The sequence below is a fragment of the Moschus berezovskii genome, chromosome 24 (assembly GCF_049115385.1).
Source record: "Moschus berezovskii isolate FMDL1 chromosome 24, NW_MosBer_1.0, whole genome shotgun sequence".
Taxonomy (NCBI): domain Eukaryota; kingdom Metazoa; phylum Chordata; class Mammalia; order Artiodactyla; family Moschidae; genus Moschus; species Moschus berezovskii.
This window is the reverse complement of record NC_142483.1, coordinates 26,910,187-26,933,068: the sequence shown is the minus strand read 5'-3', so window position 1 is coordinate 26,933,068 and position 22,882 is coordinate 26,910,187.

Sequence of the window (22,882 nt, the reverse complement as noted above, 5' to 3'; positions counted from 1 at the left end):
AAAAAAAATAATAAAAGTAAGCTACTGAATGCATACGTGGCTGAACATGTGCAGAACAATGAGCTAGGCACTACAGTGAGTGTTCTGGAAATAAAGGTTGCCTTGCTGTCTTCCAGTGAAAAAGGAAACACACCCACAGTATCAGCATGCATATATACCAGGGATCAGCAAATGTTTTCTGTAAAGGTCCAGATAGAGATATTTTAGGCTTCATAGGCATATGGTCTCTGTCCCAACTATTCAACCATGCTATTGTAGCACAAAAGCAGCATATCTATAGAATATATAAAAGTGAATGAGCATTGCTATGTTGCAATAAAATTTTGTTTATAAAAGCAGGCAGCAGGCCAATGGTTTGCCTACCCACATTATATACCATAACATACCATATACTGTTACATATGATGCCATGAACCATCCTGTGTGGTTTCATTATATATTTTATCCTGTTCATATTTTTTACACAATTCTTCTTATAATCTTGTTGTATCTGATCATTCAAATTTGGCCCTCCTAACTGTATTAGTGATGCAAAATTGTTCAGAGCAGTAACCTTCAAGGTACACCCTTACTCTGATGAAAGAATACCCTACTTGTTTACTATCACAATACTATAAACTACTAACCAAAAAAAGCCCTGAGGTTAATATTATTATTTTAGGGGTTAGAAACTAAATCTGAAAGAAATTAAATAAATTATTGAAGTTCATACAAATAATGAGTTTCAGAGCCAAGGGTCAAAATATTTTTTCTGACACCAAACCAGTTACTGGGAACTGCCTCCCTATGCGCTGAATGTGTAACCAAAAATTTGGTTTAGGGTACAAATACAATATTTATATTGGCTATTTCTCTTTCTATGATTGTGATCTTAGTTTCAGGGCAATTAATATACTTAAGTCTTAGGACAATCACACTTAAGTTATAGGGAGGTCATAATCCAAAATCCTAAGTGCAGTACTAGTGAAATAATTCTAGAATAGTAGACATTCCTTAACAGCTCCATCACCAATACAGTATCTTTTGCAACATGATTTTACAATTATTTATCCAGGATCTAACCTCCCATGTGACCATCAGCAGATCTTTCCCCTTTTAGTACGCTAATTTTTTCCATCTGAAAATAAGTCTATATATTATCAAGAGGCCTATCTTTGAACTCAAAATTCTAATTCTATATCAACTTGACATTCTTCCCCCAAGATTTTCACTCTTACAGAGACAATCCCATGTGTTTTTCTGTGGTTACAGAATGCACACTTCTTCTGTTGATACATATGTTAAACCAAATGCCCAACTTTGTAGGATGTACAACCTTAAAATTTAAGGTAAGAATCAATGCCAAATGTACAGTATAAATGAATATCTTCTTAAAAAATTGTAAACAAAGCCATGGATGACAAGATTTTCAGGGAGTTCACCTGTATATTCTGAAAATGGGAAAGCAAAATAAGGCATGCTAAACCTGAGAATGTGAGCAGATATGTACAGATGGGAACATCAGTGAACAAGCACCCATATGCATGTTGTCAGGTCAGATGAAGAGCCACTGAAAATAGATCAGAAAGCTGTAAAGCCTGACAAGGATGCATTTGAAACAGCAGAATTTAAATTCAATCTCAATGGGGGGAAAAAAAGACTCAACATCATTCTACTTCCCTAGTAAGATATGACTGTGACATGTTGACCATTCAGAAAACAAGAGCACCCAGCCAAGGAGAGAAACATGATTTTGGACAAACACATCAACAAAGAAAGAATTCCAGGCCTTCCTGAAAATTCATCAATCCAACCAATGCCTGCTTCAGATGAATTGTTTTTACCATTCATAGCAAAGTGAAAAAAAAGTAAGAACTTCTTTCACAAGCTGTATTTATAAAATTTAAATGACAGTATTATTTTCTTGGATAATGTATTTCCTTTCTTTTGTCATTGTTGCAAAAACTCCTTTCTTTTAGATAAAATAATGAGAGTAAATGATAGCTGAATTGACTTTCTTCTTTAGTGTCTTAACAAGATAAAAGTAAAGTTTGTCAACTTTCTATCAGCTGTCAAAAAAAGAATTAATCATCTTAGTTCATGAAATCCAAAATGCTAAGGGGACTGACTTGTCTGACACTTGGACACTGTCACTTTGTGAATCCTCACAACTTCATTGTTGAAGGCCTATTTGAATCATACAGTTTTCATTTGTTATTTATAATTGTCCCCTGGATCAAATCATGCAAGACATGTATTGTCATTAATAGTTTACAAATGAAGATGCTGAGGTTTGTAGAAATCAAGGGATAAACTCAAAATAAACAGCTATTAAAATGATCATCTGGTCATCTCACCTCACATAACATCAGGGAAATGCAAATGAAAACAACAATGAGAAATCACTACACACCTACTAAAATGGACAAAATCCAGAAAACTGACAGTACCAAATGCTCATGAGGATGTAGATCAAAAGAAACTCTCATTCCCTGCTGTTGGGAATGAAAAATGGTACAGCCACTTTGCAGTACAGTTTGGCTGTTTCTTTCAATACTAAACATATTCTTACCATAAGATATAGCAATTGCATTCCTTGGTGTTTAACCAAAGAATTTGAAAACCTACATATACACAAAAACCTGCATATAAATGTTTACAGCAGTTTTATTTATTTCTAATTGCCAAAACCAGAAAGCAAACAAAATATGCTTCAGTAGGTGAATGGATAAACTGTAGTAATCCAGACAGCAGACTATTTTTCAGTGCTAAAAACAAATGAGTTACCAAGACATGAAAAGTTGTGAAGAAAACTCAAATGCCTATGACTAAGTGAAAGCAGCCAATCTGAAAAGACTATGTCCTGTTTGACTCCACCTATAAGGCATTATGAAAAGGCAAAACTGCAGAGACAAAACTAAAAGATTAATGGGTGCCGGGGTTGGGAGTGTCGGGAATGAATAGGTGGTGCACAGAGGCTTTTGAGGGCAGTGAAACTCCTCTGTTCATAATGAGAGATACGTATCACTACACATTCGTCGAAATCCATAGAGTGCACAACATCAAGAGGAAACTCTCATGTAAATTATGAACTTTGGGAGACTATGATGTGTCAAGGTAGTTTCATCGTTATATAACAAATGTACCACTTTGGTGGGGATGTTGATTGTGGGTAAGCTATGCATGTGTGGTGGAAGTGGGTATGTGGGAAATATCCATACCTTCCCTTCAACTGTGCTGTTAATAAAACTGCTCTAGTTCACATAATTCAATACTGAAAATACACACAAGCCAATAAAAAAATGGACAAAAGACCTAAATAGGCATTTCTTCAAAGAAGACATATAGTTGGCTAACAAGCATGTGAAAAGATGCTCAACATTGCTAATCATTAGGAAAATGCAGATCAAATCCCAAGGAGGTATAACCTTACACTGGTCAGAATGGCTTGTCATCAAAAGGTCTACAAATTCTAGAGAGGGTGTGAAGAAAATGGAATGTAAATGTGTTGGTGGGAATGTAAATTGGTGCAACCACTATGGAGAACTATATGGAGTTTCCTTTAAAAAATCTAAAGACAGAACTACCATTGTTGTTCAGTCATTCAGTCATGTCTGACTCTTAGCGACCCCATGGACTGCAGCCTACCAGGCTCCTCTGTCCATGGGATTTTTCAGGCAAGAGTACTGGAGTGGGGTGCCATTGCCTTCTCCCAACTATTACATATATCATGTATATGTGGAATCTAAAAAATAATACAAATAGACCTATATTAAAAGCAGAAACAGACTTACAGACATAGAAAACTAACTTATGGTTACCAAAGGGGAAAGGAATAGAGGGAAGAATGAATTAGGATTATAGGATTAACAGAAACAAGCTACTATACATAAAACAGATAAGCAACAAAGATTTGCTATATAGCATAGGAAATTATAGTCAATATTTTGCAGTAATTTTTAATGGAAAATAATCTGAAAAAATACATGCATAACAGAATCGCTTTGCTATATACATGAAACTAACACAATGGTGTAAATCACCTATACTTAAATTTTAAAAAAGGAGTGGTAAATGAAAGTTTCTGTAAAAAAAAAAAAGACTACTCTAAAACATTAATTATTAATGTTTTTAATGGCTGTCCCTGACAGTTCTGTCCTTCCTCATAAACAATACAGCCTCAGACACTTGATCACAAATGGCAGAAATCCAACTGAAAATTGGCAAAACTCATTCTTCAAAGGAAAGCAGAAAGCAATCAACAGACAGACTCTCATATTACCAGCAACCTCCATGACTCAAACATTAGCATTTTTCCCAAACAGCAAAGAAGATGTAAGTGATTTTAAATGTTTATGTGTCTTACTGTGGCTCAATATATCAGAATACGTCATAGCATTTTGGATATACTCCACATTGGAAGAGTTGGAGAAACAGTTGGCAGCATTTTGTGTGTTTCATTTTAATTTGGAGGGGGGACATTTGAGATTAATCTGCAATTAAAAAGAGGTTTGGCTGTGATGAACTGATGTAATTCACAATTTAGATTATTTGAGGAAAATAACAACACTTACGTTTGCCATGGGCAAAAATGGGATGCACAATTCAGAAGGGGAGTACCAGCTTGTTGATAGTACTACAGTTTGGAATTAAAAGGGCAGGACAAACATCTAGGGGCAATCATTTGACATTCTGTGAAATAAAATGGAGGCTTTGTTTAGCAATCTTTTCAAGGAGATTCATCCAAGAAGCTTTGATACTGATATCCTTATTGTAGCTACAGCCTAATTATGGCTGTAGTTTTGAAAGAAGGAATTATTTTATATTGAACTGTTAAGAATGTGAGCTGGAGCCTTGAGTAATATGAAAGACATGGAACCAGTAATCTTAGAGGAAATCCTTCAATTCCATCCTTACATAGGAGAAAATTCAAATTCTCATGGTTTAAAATTTTAAATCCTGGGGAAATTATAAATGGTTCAGTTTACTTGGTGAGTCACTCTGGGTTTGCAAAACCAATATTTACCCTTTGAGTGGGTTTCTAGAAAGCCTATGTCCTGGTGAGGCTTACTGCAATATTCCCTCTCTAAAAAACCCTCTAGTGTTACAAATGAAAGAAACAATGACAAAAGGTGCTTTCCTCCCAAGCTTTGGGGCCTAAAAAGGAGAATAAAGTTAAGTTTCATTTCACAGAAGATGAACTCCAGCTAAGGCTCGAAGTTCTGAATAGTTCATCCAATCAGTAAACAAATATGGAGGGAATGAAAGTTTTAAATATCAAACTGTATTTTGTTTCTCTGAAGAAAAATGGTTTCCCCCATCCACAGCCCTTCTGCCATGACAATTAGGCCAAGAAGTTGAGGCAGTTTAGTTCAGGGAAAGAGAGACCAGATCTTTCCAAGAGGAAAACTAGGAAGCTTTGGCAGAGTGGACAGAAGGAGTCTTGGGGGAGACCAAAAAAAAGGCAAGAATTCATATCCTTGTGTTTTCCCTGCCAAGTCTGCTAGATACACCTTAAGATGCCAACATGCTACACAGACAAAATAGATAAAACATGCTATATACAGACAAAGCCAGAATTAAGGACTTTCACCTTAGACACCAGAATATTATGGAAGTGCCACAGAAGGACTTGCTCCAGGAAGAGAAATCAGAGAAGTGGAGGGCAAGAATCCAGTACAGTGCTGTCCAACAGAAATAAAAAGGAAACCACATATACAACTAAAAATTTTTGGATAACCACATTAGAAAAAGTAAAAATAAACAGGTAAATTAATTTTAATAATGTAGCTTATTTAATCTGACACAATCGAAACACTGTCATTTTGGTAACTAATCAACATGAAATTATTAATCAGGTATTTTACATCTCTGAAAGCCAATATGTATCTCACAGGATTTCATTTACAGCACGTCTCATTTCAGACTAGACACATTTCAGCCACTAACTAGCCATGTCTATTGGATGGCACAGACCTAGAATAAACTGAATGCAAATCCTGTGATAGTTAAAAATGGAAGAAACCAAATGAATCTGACTGGACAACTCTACTTATTTTTTGACAAATCTGTAGCAACGTCTACCATGTATAAGAGACTGGGCTGAATAAGACACTGAATCGCTCATGAAGCTCAGAGGTGGGCCCACAATAAAAAAATAAAGACATAACATAGAAACAAAAAAAGTAACAGTGTGGGAACCAAGGAAGGCAGTCCTTAATTTTTCTGGATTTATCTCGGCTGTAAATTCCATGAAGGCTGCAACCAAATCTGTCTTATTCGCCATTTTCTCAGTAGTAGCCAACAGAGGGCTCTGTAAAAGTTTGGTGAACGAGGGAGCAAGTGAATGATTTCAGATCAGAGAGAACTAGGGCAGGAGAAGCCTCTCATGGGACATGATGTTTGAAATTGGTTTAGAAGAACAAATTGTTCTTCACCTTGGACAGTGGGATACTTGAGACCAAACATCTGAATGTCCTGGAAGGTGAACATCTAAGGCATATTCAGTCAATGATATTTGACTTCGGAGGCAGGAGTGTAGGTGAGGATGGAAGTTGAGATGGGAAAGATAAGCTGGGGCCAGATGGTGAAAAGTGTGGAAGGCTTTTTATGAATTATTTGTAGCATCAGTCTATTCTAGCCACCTGCTGATAGCACTAAAGTGTAGAAAGATTCCCACAATGCGAAAGCAGACTTCAGTTGCAACATATTGATCTCCTGTTTTTTGAGTTTTCAGAAAGCAATCAACCATCAGACAGCCAAATGGTTGTAAGCAGCAGCATATATTCTTTGAGCCTACCATACACTGCTATTGAATTCTCCCCATCTCAGTTAACCTTTTTTTTTTCCTCTTAAATAAAGTTACTGAGAGAATAATAAAAGCAGGGAATAAAATGAAAATGGGCTGGTTTACATTTCACCCCAAAATAATAGAACAAGATTTTTTTTTAAATGGGACTAGGAGTGGCAATTTTTTGCTCACTGCTATCATCAAGCCTCCTTTCAAGGATTTCTTATCTACTGAAGTAATATCAAACATGCCATCCAACTGGTGATATTAATGCATAAATCGCAGGAATACATCTGGAAATGTTTGTACTGTAAAAAAATAGAATGTTCCTGAGTAATATGGTACTTCATAAATACAATGTGCATATAGCAATAGCAAGTTTAGAGAGCGGCAATAAACAAAACAAAACAAGAAAAGAAGGGAGGATAGTTTATGAAGTTTATAAAGGCATTTATTCCAGCATTTGGGTAATTGGAAATTTGATTATTCCCGACCCAATTTGGGTCCATGTTAAAACAGAGATGGTGCCATGTGATGATTAATAAAATAAACATTAGAGTCAGATAAACAAGGACTCCATTATTGGCTCCTTTTCTTACCAGAAAGTGACTTAATTATCTGTTCTTCATATTTTTTCTTCTGGAAAATGGAATAACAAAAATAGTATCTAACTCCAATGGTTCTTATGAACAGTAAGCAATATTTTAAAGAAATGCCTGACACACAGTAAAAAGCTCAATAAAAGATAACTATTGTTTTAATTTTTGTCCATTAAGCAATTATTGAACAGCTACTATGTGCAAGATCCCGGAAATTCAGAGGTAAAAAACACCTGACTTGAAAAAGTTTACTTGCTCTAGCAAATATTTTTGATGAAAGCATCCATCATTACCCAGGCTTAGACTATATGCTCTCTACAATGATGGCCATGTTTTCTCATGCTCTTTCACATTGCCCAGGGTTTCTCAATCTTGAAACAATTGACATGCAATGCTGGTTACTACTTGGTTGTGGGGAGCTACCCTTCACGTTGCTGAATGTTTAGACATATCACTGGCATCTACCCACAAAGCCCCAGTTGTGATAACCAACAATGTTTCCTGACATCGCCAAATGTTCCCTGGGGTCGGGGGGAGGGTGCAAAATCTTCCTTGGTTGAAAACCGCTAGCCTAGCCTGATGGGGAATGTGTTCCCAAGTCTTTATATAAATAGGTAGGTATAAACTGACAGAACTAAAGACAGAAAATATCCTATCACCTAAGTTAGGGTTTCTAATTCTTATTTGTTAAGGAGCCATTGCCTAAATTAGCCAGCACAGTTAAGGTTCTATTTAGTCATCAAACCTGACTCCACACAGAACAGTTTGGTGGTGTGGTCACTTACCACCACAGGGTCTTCTGAATCCTGCCCCTCCTCTGTATTCCTATAGACTCCTTCCTATTTCAAGTATTCTCTCCCTTCACTAGAGCCACTGTACCCCTTGAGCTAGGCTCCAGCCTCTTGTTGTTTCCAGTTCACCCTACATACAGTAAGGAGACTGATCTCCCCCAAACACAGCTCTGGTTAGATATCCACCTTTTCAAAAGGCTGCTCTTATTCTGAGCAGTATTTTATAACTTTTTCACTGGCAGCAAGAGTAACCATTCTTCCCATTTTGTTCAAGACTTTCCCAGTTTTAACATTTTAGCATTGAAAGACTGAAGAAGCCCCTGTCCCAGGCAAACTAGCATGATGGGTGACCCACAGCAGGGAGCCCTGTTTATTTCCAGACAATTCTGTGGAACACCAGAATGTATACAACAGATACGAATCTTTGGTTCAAAGACAGATGGTGAAATTTGTCATAACTGCTTATTTTTGTTATTTTAAAAATAATTTAGCCTAAGTTCTGACTTCAACTTTCTGACTGCACTTCATTTTTAGAAGGAAAGAAAAATCTTAGTCTAACCTATGACCTCGCCTCCACAGACAACCTCAGTGCTGGGATCCTAAACAGAGTCCCAGGTGAGGGGTAAAGGGACTTCCCTTGCCCTCAGTCAAGTGTGGTGCCCGGTAAAGCAGCTGCTGAGTTCTTTACTGTCTCTGTGCCATAGGTCTCTTCCAGTGCAGAAGCCTCTGCTGCTTCTGGGTCATATCTGCCGTTGCTCTGAGGCCCTGCTTCCTCCGAGCAGCCTGGATGGAGGGAGTTCAGGGGCTTCATAAGCCCTGCTTTTGGTCCCTTCTCACTGTAATTGGCAGGGATTTCCCCAACTTAAAGGGTAGAAAAGTGGAAGTTGCAATTGTCCCCTTGCTTCTTTAGCACCTTTTAGTATCAGTTCAGTTCAGTTCAGTTCGGTCGCTCAGTCGTGTCCGACTCTTTGCGACCCCATGAATCACAGCACGCCAGGCCTCCCTGTCCATCACCAACTCCCGGAGTTCACTCAAACTCATGTCCATCGAGTCGGTGATGCCATCCAGCCATCTCATACCTCTTAGTATACCTGTAGATTTTTCCATTAAAAAAGTTTTTTATTGAAGGATAATTGCTTTATAGAATTTTGTTGTTTTCTGTCAAACCTCAACATGATTCAGCCATGGGTATACATATATCCTCTCCTTTTTGAACCTCCCTCCCATCTCCCTCCCCATCCCATCCCTCTAGGTTGATACAGAGACCTTGTTTAAGTTTCCTGAGCTATATAGCAAATTCCCATTGGCTATCTATTTTACATATGGTAATGTAAGTTTCCATGTTACTCTTACCATACATCTCACCCTCTCCCCACTTCTGCCATATCCATAATTCTATTCTCTATGTCTTTCTCTGCTGCTGCCCTGTAAATAAATTCTTCAGTACCATTTCTCTAGATTGTGTATATGTGCATTAGAATATGATATTTATCTTTCTCTTTCTGACTTACTTCACTCTGTATTATAGGTTCTAGGTTCATCCACCTCATCAGAACTGACTCAAATATGTTCCTTTTATGGCTGAGTAATATTCCATTGTGTATATGTACCACTACTTCTTTATTCATTTATCTGTCGAAGGACATCTAGGTTGCTTCCATGTTCTAGTTATTGTAAATAGTACTGCAATGAACAATGGGATACATGTGTCTTTTTCAATTTTGGTTTCCTCAGGGTATATGCTAGGAGTAGGATTACTGGGTCATATGCTGGTTTTATTCCTAGTTTTTTAAGGAATGTCCATACCATCTTCTACAGTAGCTGTATCAATTTGCATTCCCACCAACAGTGCAAGAGCATTCCCTTTTCTCCACACCCTCTGCAGCATTTATTGTTTGTAGACTTTTTGATGAGAGCCATTCTGCCTGGTGTGAGGTGATATCTAATTGTAGTTTTGACTTGTGTTTTTCTAATAATGAGCAATGTTGAGCATCTTTTCATGTGTTTTTTAGCCATCTGTATTCCTTCTTTGGAGAAATGTCTGTTTAGGTCTTTTTCCTACTTTTTGATTGGTTTGTTTGTTTTTCTGGTATTGAGTTGCATGAGCTGCTTGTATATTTTGGAAATTAATCCTTTGTCTGTTGTTTCATTTGCTATTATTTTCTCCCATTCTGAGGGTTGTCTTTTCACCTTGCTTATAGTTTCCTTTGCTGTGTGAAAGCTTTTAAGTTTAATCAGGTTCCACTTGTTTACTTTTCTTTTTATTTCCATTACTCTAGGAGGTGGATCATAGGGGATATTGCTTTGATTTATGTCATTGCGTATTCTGCCTATGTTTTCCTCTAAGAGTTTTATAGTTTCTGGTCTTACATTTAGGTCTTTAATCCATTTTGGGTTTATCTTTGTGTATGGTGTTAAGAAGTGTTCTAACTTCATTCTTTTACATTTAGCTGTCCAGTTTTCCTAGCACCATTTATTGAAGAGGCTGTCTTTTCCCCATTGTATATTCTTTCCTCCTTTGTCAAAAACAGGGTACCCATAGGTGCATGGGTTTATTTCTGGGTTTTCTATCTTGTTGCATTGATCTATATTTCTGTTTTTGTGCCAGTACCCTACTGTCTTAATGACTGTAGCTTTGTAGCATAATCTGAAGTCAGGAAGATTGATTCCTTCAGCTCCATTCTTCTTTCTCAAGACTACTTGGCGATTCAGGATCTTTTGTGCTTCCATATGAATTGTGAAATTTTTTGTTCTAGTTCTGTGAAAAATGTCATTGGTAATTTGATAGGGATCACATTGAATCTGCAGATTGCATTTGGTAGTACAGTCATTTTCACAATATTGATTCTTCCTACCCAGGAACATGGAATATCTCTCTAACATGGAATATTTCTCCATCTGTTTATCTAGTCTTTGATTTCTTTCATCAGTGTCATAATTTTCTGTGTACAGTTCTTTTGTATCCTTAAGTAAGTTTATTCCTAGATATTTAATTCTTTTTGTTGCAATGGTGAATGGGATTGATTCCTTAAATGCTTTCTGATTTTTCATTGTTAGTATATAGTGATTTCTGTGTGTTGATTTTGTATCCTGCAACTTTGCTAAATTCACTGATTAGCTTTAGCAATTTTCTGACACTATCTTTAGGGTTTTCTATGTACAGTATCATGTCACCTGAAACCGTGAGAGCTTTACTTCTTTTTTTCTGATATGTATTTATTTTATTTCTTTTTCTTCTCTGATTGCTGTAGCTAGGACTTCCAGAACTATGTTGAATAATAGTGGTGAAAGTGGACACTCTTGTCTTGTTTCTGACCTTAGGGGGAATGCTTTCATGTTTTGCCATTGAGAATAATGTTTGCTGTAGGCTTATCATATATGGCCTTTACTATGTTGAAATAGGTTCCTTCTATGACCATTTTCTGAAGAGTTTTAATCATAAATGTATGCTGAATTTTGTCAAAAGCTTTTTCTCCATCTAATGAGATTATCATATGGCTTTCATCTTTCAATTTGTCAATATGGTGTATCACAATAATTGATTTGTGTATATTGAAGAAATCCTTGCGTCCCTGGAATAAACCCAGTGATCATGGTGTATGAGCTTTTGATGTGTTGCTGAATTTGGTTTGCTAAAATTTTGTTGAGGATTTTTGCATCTATATTCATTAGTGATACTGGCCTGTAGTTTTCTCTTTTTGTGTTTCTTTTTCTGGTTTTGGTATCAGGGTGATGGTGGCCTCATAGAATGAGTTTGGAAGTGTTCCTTCCTCTGCAATTATTTGAAAGAGTTTAGAAGGATAGGCATTAGCTCTTCTCTAAATGTTTGATAGAATTCTGTGAAGCCATATGGTCCTGGGCTTTTGTCTTTTGGGAAATTTTTGATCACAGCTTCAATTTCAGTGCTTGTAATTGGGTTGTTCATAATTTCCATTTCTTCCTGGTTCAATCTTGGAAGACTGAACTTTTCTAAGAATCTGTCCATTTCTTCCACGTTATCCATTTTATGCCATATAGTTGTTCATAATAGTCTCTTATAATCCTTTGTGTTTCTGCATTGTCTGTTCTAACCTCTCCTTTTTCATTTTTAATTTTATTGATTAGGTTTTTCTCTCTTTTTTTCTTGATGAGTCTGGTTAAAGGTTTGTCAATTTTGTTTATCTTCTCAAAGAACAAGCTTCTAGTTTTATTAATCTTTACTATTGTTTCATTTCTTTTTCATTTATTTCTGCTAGGATATTTATGATTTCTTTCCTTCTACTAATTTTAGGCTTTTTTTTATTGTTCTTTTCCCAGTTGTTTTAGGTATAAAGTTAGGTTGTCTAGCCAATGTTTTTCTTGTTTCTTGAGGTAGGATTGTATTGCAATGAACTTCCCTCTCCGCATCAGGTGGCCAAAATATTGGAGTTTCGGCTTCAACATCAGTCCTTCCAATGAACACCCAGGACTGGTCTCCTTTAGGATGGACTGGTTGGATCTCCATGCAATCTAGGGGACTCTCAAGAGTCTTCTCCAGCACCACAGTTCAAAAGCATCAATTCTTCGGTGCTCAGCTTTCTTCACAGTCCAACTCCTACATCTATACATGACCATTGGAAAAACCATAGCCTTGACTAGACAGACCTTTGTTGGCAAAGTAATGTCTCTGCTTTTTAATATGCTGTCTAGGTTGGTCATAACTTTCCTTCCAAAGAGTAAGAATCTTTTAATTTCATGGCTGCAATCACCACCTGCAGTGATTTTGGAGCCACTGTTTCCACTGTTTCCCCATCTATTTCCCATGAAGTGATGGGACCAGATGCCATGATCTTAGTTTTCTGAATGTTGAGCTTTAAGTCAACATTTTCACTCTCCTCTTTCACTTTCATCAAGAGGCTTTTGAGTTCCTCTTCACTTTCTGCCATAAGGGTGGTGTCATCTGCATATCTGGGGTTAGTGATATTTCTCCTGGCAATCTTGATTCCAGCTTGTGCTTCTTCCAGCCCAGCGTTCCTCATGATGTACTTGCATATCAGTTGAATGAGCAGGGTGACAGTATACAGCCTTGATGTACTCCTTTTCCTATTTGGAACCAGTCTGTTGTTCCACATCCAGTTCTAACTGTTGCTTCCTGACTTGCATACAGGTTTCTCAAGAGGCAAGTCAGGTGGTCTGGTATTCCCATCTCTTTCAGAATGTTCCACAGTTTATTGTGATCCACACAGTCAAAGGCTTTGGCATAGTCAATAAAGCAGAAATAGATGTTTTTCTGGAACTCTTTTGCTTTTTCCATGATCCAGCGGATGTTGGGAATTTGATCTCTGGTTCCTCTGCCTTTTCTCAAACCAGTTGAACATCTGGAAGTTCACAGTTCACTTATTGCTGAAGCCTGGGCTGGAGAATTTTGAGCACTACTTTATTAGCTTGTGAGATGAGCACAATTATGCGGTAGTTTGAGCATTCTTTGGCATTGCCTTTCTTTGTGATTGGAATGAAAACTGACATTTTCCAGTCCTGTGGCCACTGCTGAGTTTTAGTAACATTCTATTTAGCCTAATATACACCAAACAACTTTTAACATACAGTCAATATAAAGATTATAATGTGTTTCACACTCTTTCTCTCTTTTTTTCAAACTGTCTTGAAAATCCAGTGTGCATTTTTTGCTTGTAGCACACCTTAGTTAATTTCAAGTGCTCAACAATTATATGTGGTTAGTGCCTTGCTGTTGTTGTTGTGTCCCACTCTTTTGTGACACCATGGATTGTAGCCCGCCAGGCTCCTCTATGGTATTTCCCAGACAAGAATACTGGAGTGTGTTGCCGTTTCCTTCTCCAACTGCTAAATTTTAGAGACAAAATATTTGACATTTAGGCGAACTTGCAGGGCAGGGTCTGTATGCAAGACTAAATAGGATTAATTATTAAGGAACAAACTGATAACGCTTGTGGGTAAAATTTAAACACTATAATGATTGTATGCCCTTTAGCCAATGTTTATCCTTTCTAAGTCTTGGTGTATTTATCTAAAAAATGGGTATAATAATAGCATCTGTATCATAGACATATTATAAGGGTTTCCCTTGTGGCTCAGCTGGTAAAGAATCCACCTGCAATGCAGGAGACCTGGGTTTGATCCCTGGGAAGATCCCCTGGAGAAGAAAGGCTACCCACTCCAGTATTCTGGCTTGGAGAATTCCATGGACTATACAGTCCATGGGGCCAGAAAGTGTTGGACACTACTGAGCGACTATTATCATCATCATCAGAGGCTTTCTAGGTGGCACTGGTGGTAAAGAACCCTTCTGCCAATGCAGGTTAGGCTTAAGAGACATTAGTTTGGTTCCTGAGTTGGGACAATTCCCTGAAGAAGGGAATGGCAATCCACACCAGAGTTCTTGCCTGGAGAATCCCATGGCCAGAGAAGCCTGGTGGGCTACAGTCCATAGGGTCACATAGAGTTGGACACTACTGAAGTGACCTAAGATAAAATCGATAAAAATAGAGTAGTGTGTGTCACTTCAGTGTGAAGTTAATTATTGCATAAGTTTAAATTATCATTTGATCTCAACTCTTGTTGTGTTGTGCTTTTAAATCCTTGAGTGAAAACGTGGTGCTGAATTCTGAAACAGCCAGAAAACTTCAGATTGAAGTTCATGTTGGACCTCTTATTAAAAGGAAAAGAAAAACAGCATGCTTATATTATTCAATGTCATTAGTCATTAATAGAAGGGAGAAAAATGCAGAAAATATATTACTCAAAAACAAAATTCTTCCTAAAAGGACTCCTCTGCAATACATCCCATGAGGCATCTGCAGATCTTTAGGGACACAAAACAATTTATTGAAACTTCTGTGCAAAGTGAAACTCGTATTTGAAGCAATACATTAAAAACCTACAGATCATTTATTCATGCTCTTCACTGAAGGAATTGCAGACATCACTTCTATTATACAAATGCTCCTTTAGTGATTAAAATTCCTTCTCTCTGGCATATGGATGGAAAAGAAAGAAAAGCAAGTGAATAAGAAACGAAACCTTCTCTGATACTGATAGATAAATGCATATATTTAAGAACAAGGAATGTAGTATATGTTTGTTATAGTATTAAAAAATAAAATATATTGGGAACTCCTTGAATATCCTTCCCCAGTAATGAGTGGCAAGGATGAAAATGTCACTTACAACAATTTCATTGGCATACCATCAGTGAGGCCAGAGTGGATAGTTGAAATAGATGTCAATAGGGTATCATTTTGAAATTACTTTCACAAACACAACTAGGAGAGCTAATGTCATTTAAAACTGCATGTCAACGCTTCAAAAGAATCATGATAAATAAAGGAAAAAAATCCTTGCAATTTAACTAGTTTTTCCTGGAGCTGTCTCTTCTGGGTATTATCAAACATATAAGAAAAAGATGCTGGCATTTCCCAGATCCACTAGGTAAGCTTGTATTAATTGTGCACACAACACCACCGAAGGGGCCTGGCTTCAGAGTTGCAATAGAGTATAAAACATATAATTGAGAGTTACTTACAGTTGGGTGGAACCTGACTTTGCCACTTAATGTATGAAGTTGGGACATTTCTTCACTTTTCAAAGACTCAATTTCTTTATTAGTCCAATGGGAATAAAAATACCTACCTCTTACATTAATTACGGGAATTGAACAAGTTAATGTACAGGAAACACTTAGCCCAATATGTTGCAGATGTGCAACAGTGGTTGTTATTACAACTTTTCTAGTTAATGTCTGTCTCGGCTTTCCCAACAGCAGACTCTTAGACAAGGATTTTGGTTCAAGAAGTTTATTTAAGAAATCACAGAAAGCACAGGGGGAAAGGAGTTGGGAAGGGAAACAGAGAAGGGAAGCAAGACATTAGAGGTGATTTATTGACCAAGTGGCTGGCAGGGGTAACTGGGGTTCAATTCCTCAGGGGAACTGTAAGAGATCAAAGCAGAACAGCTTCAGTATTATCCCCACCTAGAGGTGAGAAAGCTGGGGTATTTATCCTATTATTGGTTGAGAATTGTTTCTGGAGACATTAACCTTCTTGCCCTGCTGGCCTGGCCTGCATGTTAGACCAGTCTGTTCCCAAAAGCAAATGACCACAGGCAGAAAGAATCAAAGGGATTTCAGTAACTGGCCTTTCAAGTACAGACGTCTGCACACAGGGGATATGGGCAGAGCTCCAGCAGGATCTGCTGCATTCTCCTTAACCCAGACTTTATTAATCTTCTTAATTCCTTTATGATGATCCTACTTTATGATGTTATTATAATACAGGTAAAATCTTTCAAACTATATTCTTAGGCATCTGCTCAACTGGAAACTGTAGGCTGGCAAGATTAGAGTGTCAACCCTCTGGTTGAATGGACTTAGAAATTTGAACTTGGACTACCAGATTTTATAACAGGGTTGGTTTGGTAGACACTCTCACAGAATTTACTATTGGAGAGATTGGACATACACAAGTAAAAAGTGTAAATTTAGAAATTTAAGGTACCAAAGTAGATAGTAGGTGCGGTATAGTTTTCTAAGTGAGATGTGAGTTTTTGTCACTGGGAAAGCTGCTGAAATTCCTAATGATTTCTCATCTAGTATCACTTCCCATTTCTCTTTGAAACTTCAAGGGATCTAAATAGGGCACACACTTAGTGCTGACTTCTTAAACTGTCACCTGCGTAGCTCAGTAGTGAAATGATACATGATTTTTGTGCAACGGAGTAAAAATGGCCAGAGATTGGACACGTGCTAGGAAACAGAATTATTCTGTTTCATTATTTTTAAAAGGAAAAAGAGCAGGAAATGGGTTATTTTCCAATTGCGGCACAAAGAATACATCAAAGCTGGAGGCAAGACTTTTAAGTGAGAGTTTAAAATTGGAAAACATCTTTTGAATATGTAAATTTTGCTAACTAAAGTGAATTACAATCAATTACTGAGTGTCAAATTTGTGTTCTTAGAAAGACGAGGAGGGTGAAAACAGCACAGAGTTTGCTGAGGGAAAAATCTGAGATCTAAGCTCCATTACTTATGAGCTAAGTGATCAGGTATCTTAGTTCATCTCTCTAAGCCTAGACATCTCTTTTGTAGAAAGAGATAATCAAGAGACAGTAAGGATGTGATATGGAAGCTTCCTGTAGGAAGACTTACCCCACTGTACAGTGAAAAGAATATGAAATATAAATATAATATGATACATAAAAGTGCTAAAATCCATCAGCTGGTGAACAGATAGACAAATTGCGGTACCCCTATACAATAGGGAGCTACTCAGCAATAAAAATGAATGAACTAGTGAGTGATGCACAAAACAACATGGATTAATCTCAAGCTAAGTCAAAAAGCAGAGTATATATTGAAGGATTTCATTTATATAACATTCTAGAAAATGCAAAGTAAGCTATAGTGACAGAAAGCACTTGAGCAATTGCTTGAGGACAGAGGAACCAGGAAAGGGAGAAAGTGATGGGTAAGAAAGAGAAACTTCTGTAGTGATGAAGATATTCATCATCTTGATTGCTATAATTGTTGGATGGATGTTTACATATGTCAACATTTCTCAAAGTTATCCTTTAAATATGTGCCCTTTATTGTCTTATAATTATACTTCAATGAAGCTGTTAACAAAAGTTGTTAGTGACACAGAAAATTCTCAGTAAATGTAATTTTCCTTCTCTGAATGTGAGTTTGGGCTTCCATCATAGCTCAGTCAATAAAGAATCTGTCTGCGGTGCAGGAGACCCGGGTTCAATCCCTGGGTAGGGAAGAAGACCTGAAGAAGGGAATGGCAACCCACTCCAGTATTCTTGCCTAGAGAATTCCATGGACAGAGGTAATCTATCATAGAGAACCAGTACTTTGGCCACTCAGGGATAATTTGTGCAGCAAACACCAGTGCTGTGTGCCCAGCCTCCAAATTCCCTGGGCTATGCTGCAAAAGGCAGGTACCGGCAACCTTCCTCAGAGGTTTGCATTTGGGCTGCTAGAGCTGCCTCACCTCCAGAGAGCCAGAGCTGAAAGTGCCTAGGAGATTATACTCTCTCAGGGCAACCTGTAGCTAATTTACTGGTGCATAGTTGACAAGCCCAGCTTCCCTGCTTCCAAGGGACAAACTTTGACATTCAATTTATGGTCCAGAGCTCCCTGTTGGATCAGAAGGAGGCTGGCACTTCATCTGATATTGCAGCTTTGGCAGACTCTTTTCCTTCCTTTACCCTGTTTCCCTCATTTGCTTACCATTTTCCACAGGGAGAATTTCATGGATAAAACCACTTGTACTTGAATCCAATCTAAAATATCATGGCAGCCCTTTCTGGCCACAGAGATGCCAAGAAATGGAACTGTGACCCCAGATGGCCTGTCAGAATCTTTTGGATATTCTTTTAGAACTTGAGTTAGGGAATGAGGACTCTCTTTCCTCTATAATCAAGAGGCAGTAAGGATGTGATATGGAAGCTCCTGCTACCCACTTCTTCATCTTGTGAAAAATGATCATAAAAGCCAAAGTGAGAGAAACTCAAACCATGATGATGATGATGAAGGAGACAGAGAGAGACTCCTGTGCTAAGTTGCTTCAGTTGTGTCTGACTCTTTGCAACCCCATGGACCATAGTCTGCGAGGTTCCTCTGTCCATGGAATTTTCCCAGCAACAATACTAGAATGGGTTGCCATGCCCTTCTCCAGGAGATCTTCCTGACTTGCATTTCTTATGTCTCCTGCATTGGCAGGTGGGTTCTTTACCATTAGGCCTACCTGGGAAGCCCCTTCTCATGATATTTAGGTCCAAACAGTTATATTTCAGAATAGATACTCTTTCCTTCTGGAGTGTTTTATGTTGGCCAACAAATGAGTCTGGTTAAAGAAAGTTTTTGTCATTTGTAAAAGAAGAAGTCTTGATCAAAATTTCTGGTTAAGCAATGGAACTAGGGCTTTCTGTCCTTGCCATGTGAAACACACAGGTTAGAACAAACTGGATCAAACAGGTGAACTACTCTTATCCAGTAAGGCCATAGGCAATAACCAATATTCAGTGTTCAAAATTTTGCCTTTCAGAATCAGAGTTCAAATAAATTTTACAATTTTCCCCCCTCTGGCAAAGAAATACAACTTGTATTCTGAGGTATAATCAAATACTTGACAATAATTTTCATACTGTGTGTCAATTGTTTTTAATAATTCAAACTGATTCTCTTTAGAATGCAAAATTCTCCCTTTGCACAGACTGATGATATAAAGTCACTAAGGGGGAGTATGGAGGCTGATTTTAGGTTTGTTCCATTAAAAATTATATTTTTCCCTGAGACACAGAATGATAATATAAAAACCCATTTTCCAAAGGAGGAAAAAAAAAAAGATCCTAATTGCACAGACTAACAGTAATAGCATAAAAATGACTTCCTGAGAAAGGTTAGCTCACAAATGCTCTGAACCTTTACTAAATTGAAGGAATAACAGGACCATCAACTGCTTGGAGAACTTTCAAATTGTAATTTTCTATTTTGTGCAGAATATTGGAATAGTACATAGTTGGCTTAGCTAAAATCAGACTAATGACTTGAGAGTTACTATTTTAATTCATTTAATGATTGCTTGATGACTTAAAAAGTTTTTGCTTCCCTCTTGCTATGGCTTTTTAATGAAATTAATCTATGAAATGATTAGATTTATAAAATGAATATTTTGTGCAATAATCTCTGTTGCTCTCAGTTTGATAGTTGGAAAATTGGTGGAAGAAGAGATGTATCTAGGATTATAATGTCCTAAGGACGTTATAAGGGAACGTCCATAAGGGAAATGACAATATTAAGTATTGCATTTCTGCTCTAAGAATAAGTATTTATATCAGTGGTACAAATATTTATACTACAGGAGATTTTGATCCCTCTCCTCCCCACTCATCTCAAGGACATTTGGCAATATACAGTAACAGATTTGATTGTCACTATTCAGTCATTTGCTACTGGCATCTAGCAAGTAGAGGCTAATCTTGCTAATAAATATTCTACAATGCATATCCTAAAAATGTTAATAGTATTGAGGTTAAGATCCTCTAACTTATATGCTTGCTGCCAAGCATTCTTTCTTTCACTGCTTCTGAGTTGTACACTGCAGTGGTTAAATGGTTAACGCTTGGAGATGATCTGTGTTCCTTGTAAAACTTCTGGATTGGACTCTCGATTCAAAAGTCAGCCCTGCCCCCTTGTAGCCATATAACCTGAGGCAGATCCATATAACCTGCCCCTATGTCTTTTTTCTAATCTGTAGTAGAGGAATAGCATTCATCTCACAGAGCTATTTTGAGAACTGACTCAGGTGGACACTCTGAGTCAATGTGCTTAACACACCGATTGCACATATTATAGATCCAACTCAACTATTTTTGTTTTTATTACTATGAGAAGAACTTGGGTGGGGGTATGGGGGATGAAGCAAGGTATTTTGTTTGGTCTGTTTTGATGAAGCCATTTTGGCACTAGAGATATTCTGATATAACCTAAAATATAAGACACTAGAATTTCATTTTAAAGTATTGCATAACTTCTACCACAGACACCCTTAGTCCATACATTTAGGATTGAAGAATGGACTATCCTCTTCCTTCTCCCTAAGTCTAAAACATCTTGTCCATCTGTTGTTTTCAACCTGCCCCCATTCTGCCCCCATTCCTATTTTGAACCTCAGTTCAGTTAAGTTCAGTCACTCAGCCATGCCCAACTCTGCAACCCCATGGACTGCAGCACGCCAGGCTTCCCTACCCATCACCAGCTCCTGGAGCTTGCTCAAATTCATGTCCATCGAGTTGGTGATGCCATCCAACCATCTCATCCTCTGTCATCCCCTTTTCCTCCTGTCTTCAATTTCTCCTAGCATCAGGGTCTTTTCCAAGGAGTCAGTTCTTTGCATCAGGTGGCCAAAGTATCGGAGTTCAGCTTCAGCATCGGAGGATCAGATGTTTGGATGGCATCACCGACACATTTAGGCTTTCTTGCTTTGTCTTCTAAAGGAAACCAGTTTTTCTACCCATGACAGTAGATGCTGTGGGAAGATGATGCTGTCAGAAGGACTTAGGAATACAACTGGGAAGAGCTGGGTGCTTTAGGCTCAGGACGTGAAAGATGGCATTCTAGACAGAAAAGCTATGACTAAGTGTGTCAAGGCAGAATTTATAAGGTCTTTCCTGAGGACAAAGGGTTAATGTCCAACTCTGGCTGAACAAACCCCTATGAGGAAAGCCTTAAGCACTGACTGGAAGTATTTAGATTTCATTTATAGTGATGGGAAGTATCAAATGATTTAAAATAGGACATATAAGTGACAAGAAGAAAAGGATCTTTTGGGTCCTTTAAACATATATTTAGTATTTTTTTTACTATAATATGCATTAATTATGATAAATTTAGATTACAATAAAGAAAAATCACCCCAATCCTACTTTCTAAATTTCAAATTATTTGTGGTTATATACGAGGTTCCCAGGTGGTTAAACAGTAAAAAATCCACCTGCAATGCAGGAGACACAAGAGATTCGGGTTTAATCTCTGGGTCGGAAAGATACCCAGGAGCAGGGCACAGCAACCCACTCCAGTATTCTTGCCAGGAAAATCCCAGTTAGATAGTGTAGACCTGGAGTAGTCAGTAGGGAAGCCATTAGCTATGAGTAGCTATTCAAAATTAAATATAAATTAATTAAAATAAATTTAAATAAAAAATTTATTTTCTTAGTTCCACTAGTCACATTTTAAGTGCTCAAAAGCCATACATGACTGATGGCTATAATACCAGACAGCCCAGATAAAGAACTTTTCCCTCACTGCAAAAAGATCTATTGGATAGTGCTGGCATAGATTCAGTCCCAGATTGATTGAGATTGGCCTCCTCCTAATCATTATCTCAGGCAACTGACTCTCTTCCATGAGACTCAGTTTGCAAATCTGTAAAATAAGGCTGTGGTGGGACTAAGTTCTGTAAGGCTTGGAGAAAGCACATACCTATTCAATAAAAGTTGGGAACAAGAGAGAGAGGATGGGGAGAGGTGGATCTTGAAGGCATCTAAGAACTCTGAAAAACAGTGAAGAAACCACTAGTGTTCCATGTGACACTGGGAAGGTTCTTTCCCTTCATGGGCTTCAACTTCCATTCTTGTTACAAAGTATTGGCAGATTTCTATTTTTTAATCTTTGAATTTTCTTTTTAGAGTGATTTTTGCTCTGGTTTCATCTTCATTTTTGTTATCCATCTAGCCAGGGTTGGTTGAGTACCTCCTGTCTTCCAGGCACTGTTCTGGTTGCAAGGTCGTAAGAGCAAAGAAGACATATTCCCTGTCATTGTGGATTTTTAGATTTATAGCAGAAACTAACACCACATTGTACAACAATTATACTCCAATATAAAGAAAGAAAGAAGCAGCAAGAAACCACTTGGGTAATTGCCCAGTGATAACCACTGAGATGACTCCCAGGCTTGCCTTCAGGGAAGCTTCCTGAAGGGGATGGTGACTGAAAGAGGAGGGATGAGATAGCCAGAGTCTGGTGGACAACAGGGAAGAGTTGTTTCTGGCAAAGGGAACAGAATGGAACCTTCTCTTGGAGTTTTATTCCATACTGTTTGATCTCATGTAGTACATTATATTTCAGAGAGGTAGGGAAAGGTTAAGGAACATACTGCTGCTGCTGCTAAGTCACTTCAGTCGTGTCCGACTCTGTGCGACCCCACAGATGGCAGCCCACCAGGCTC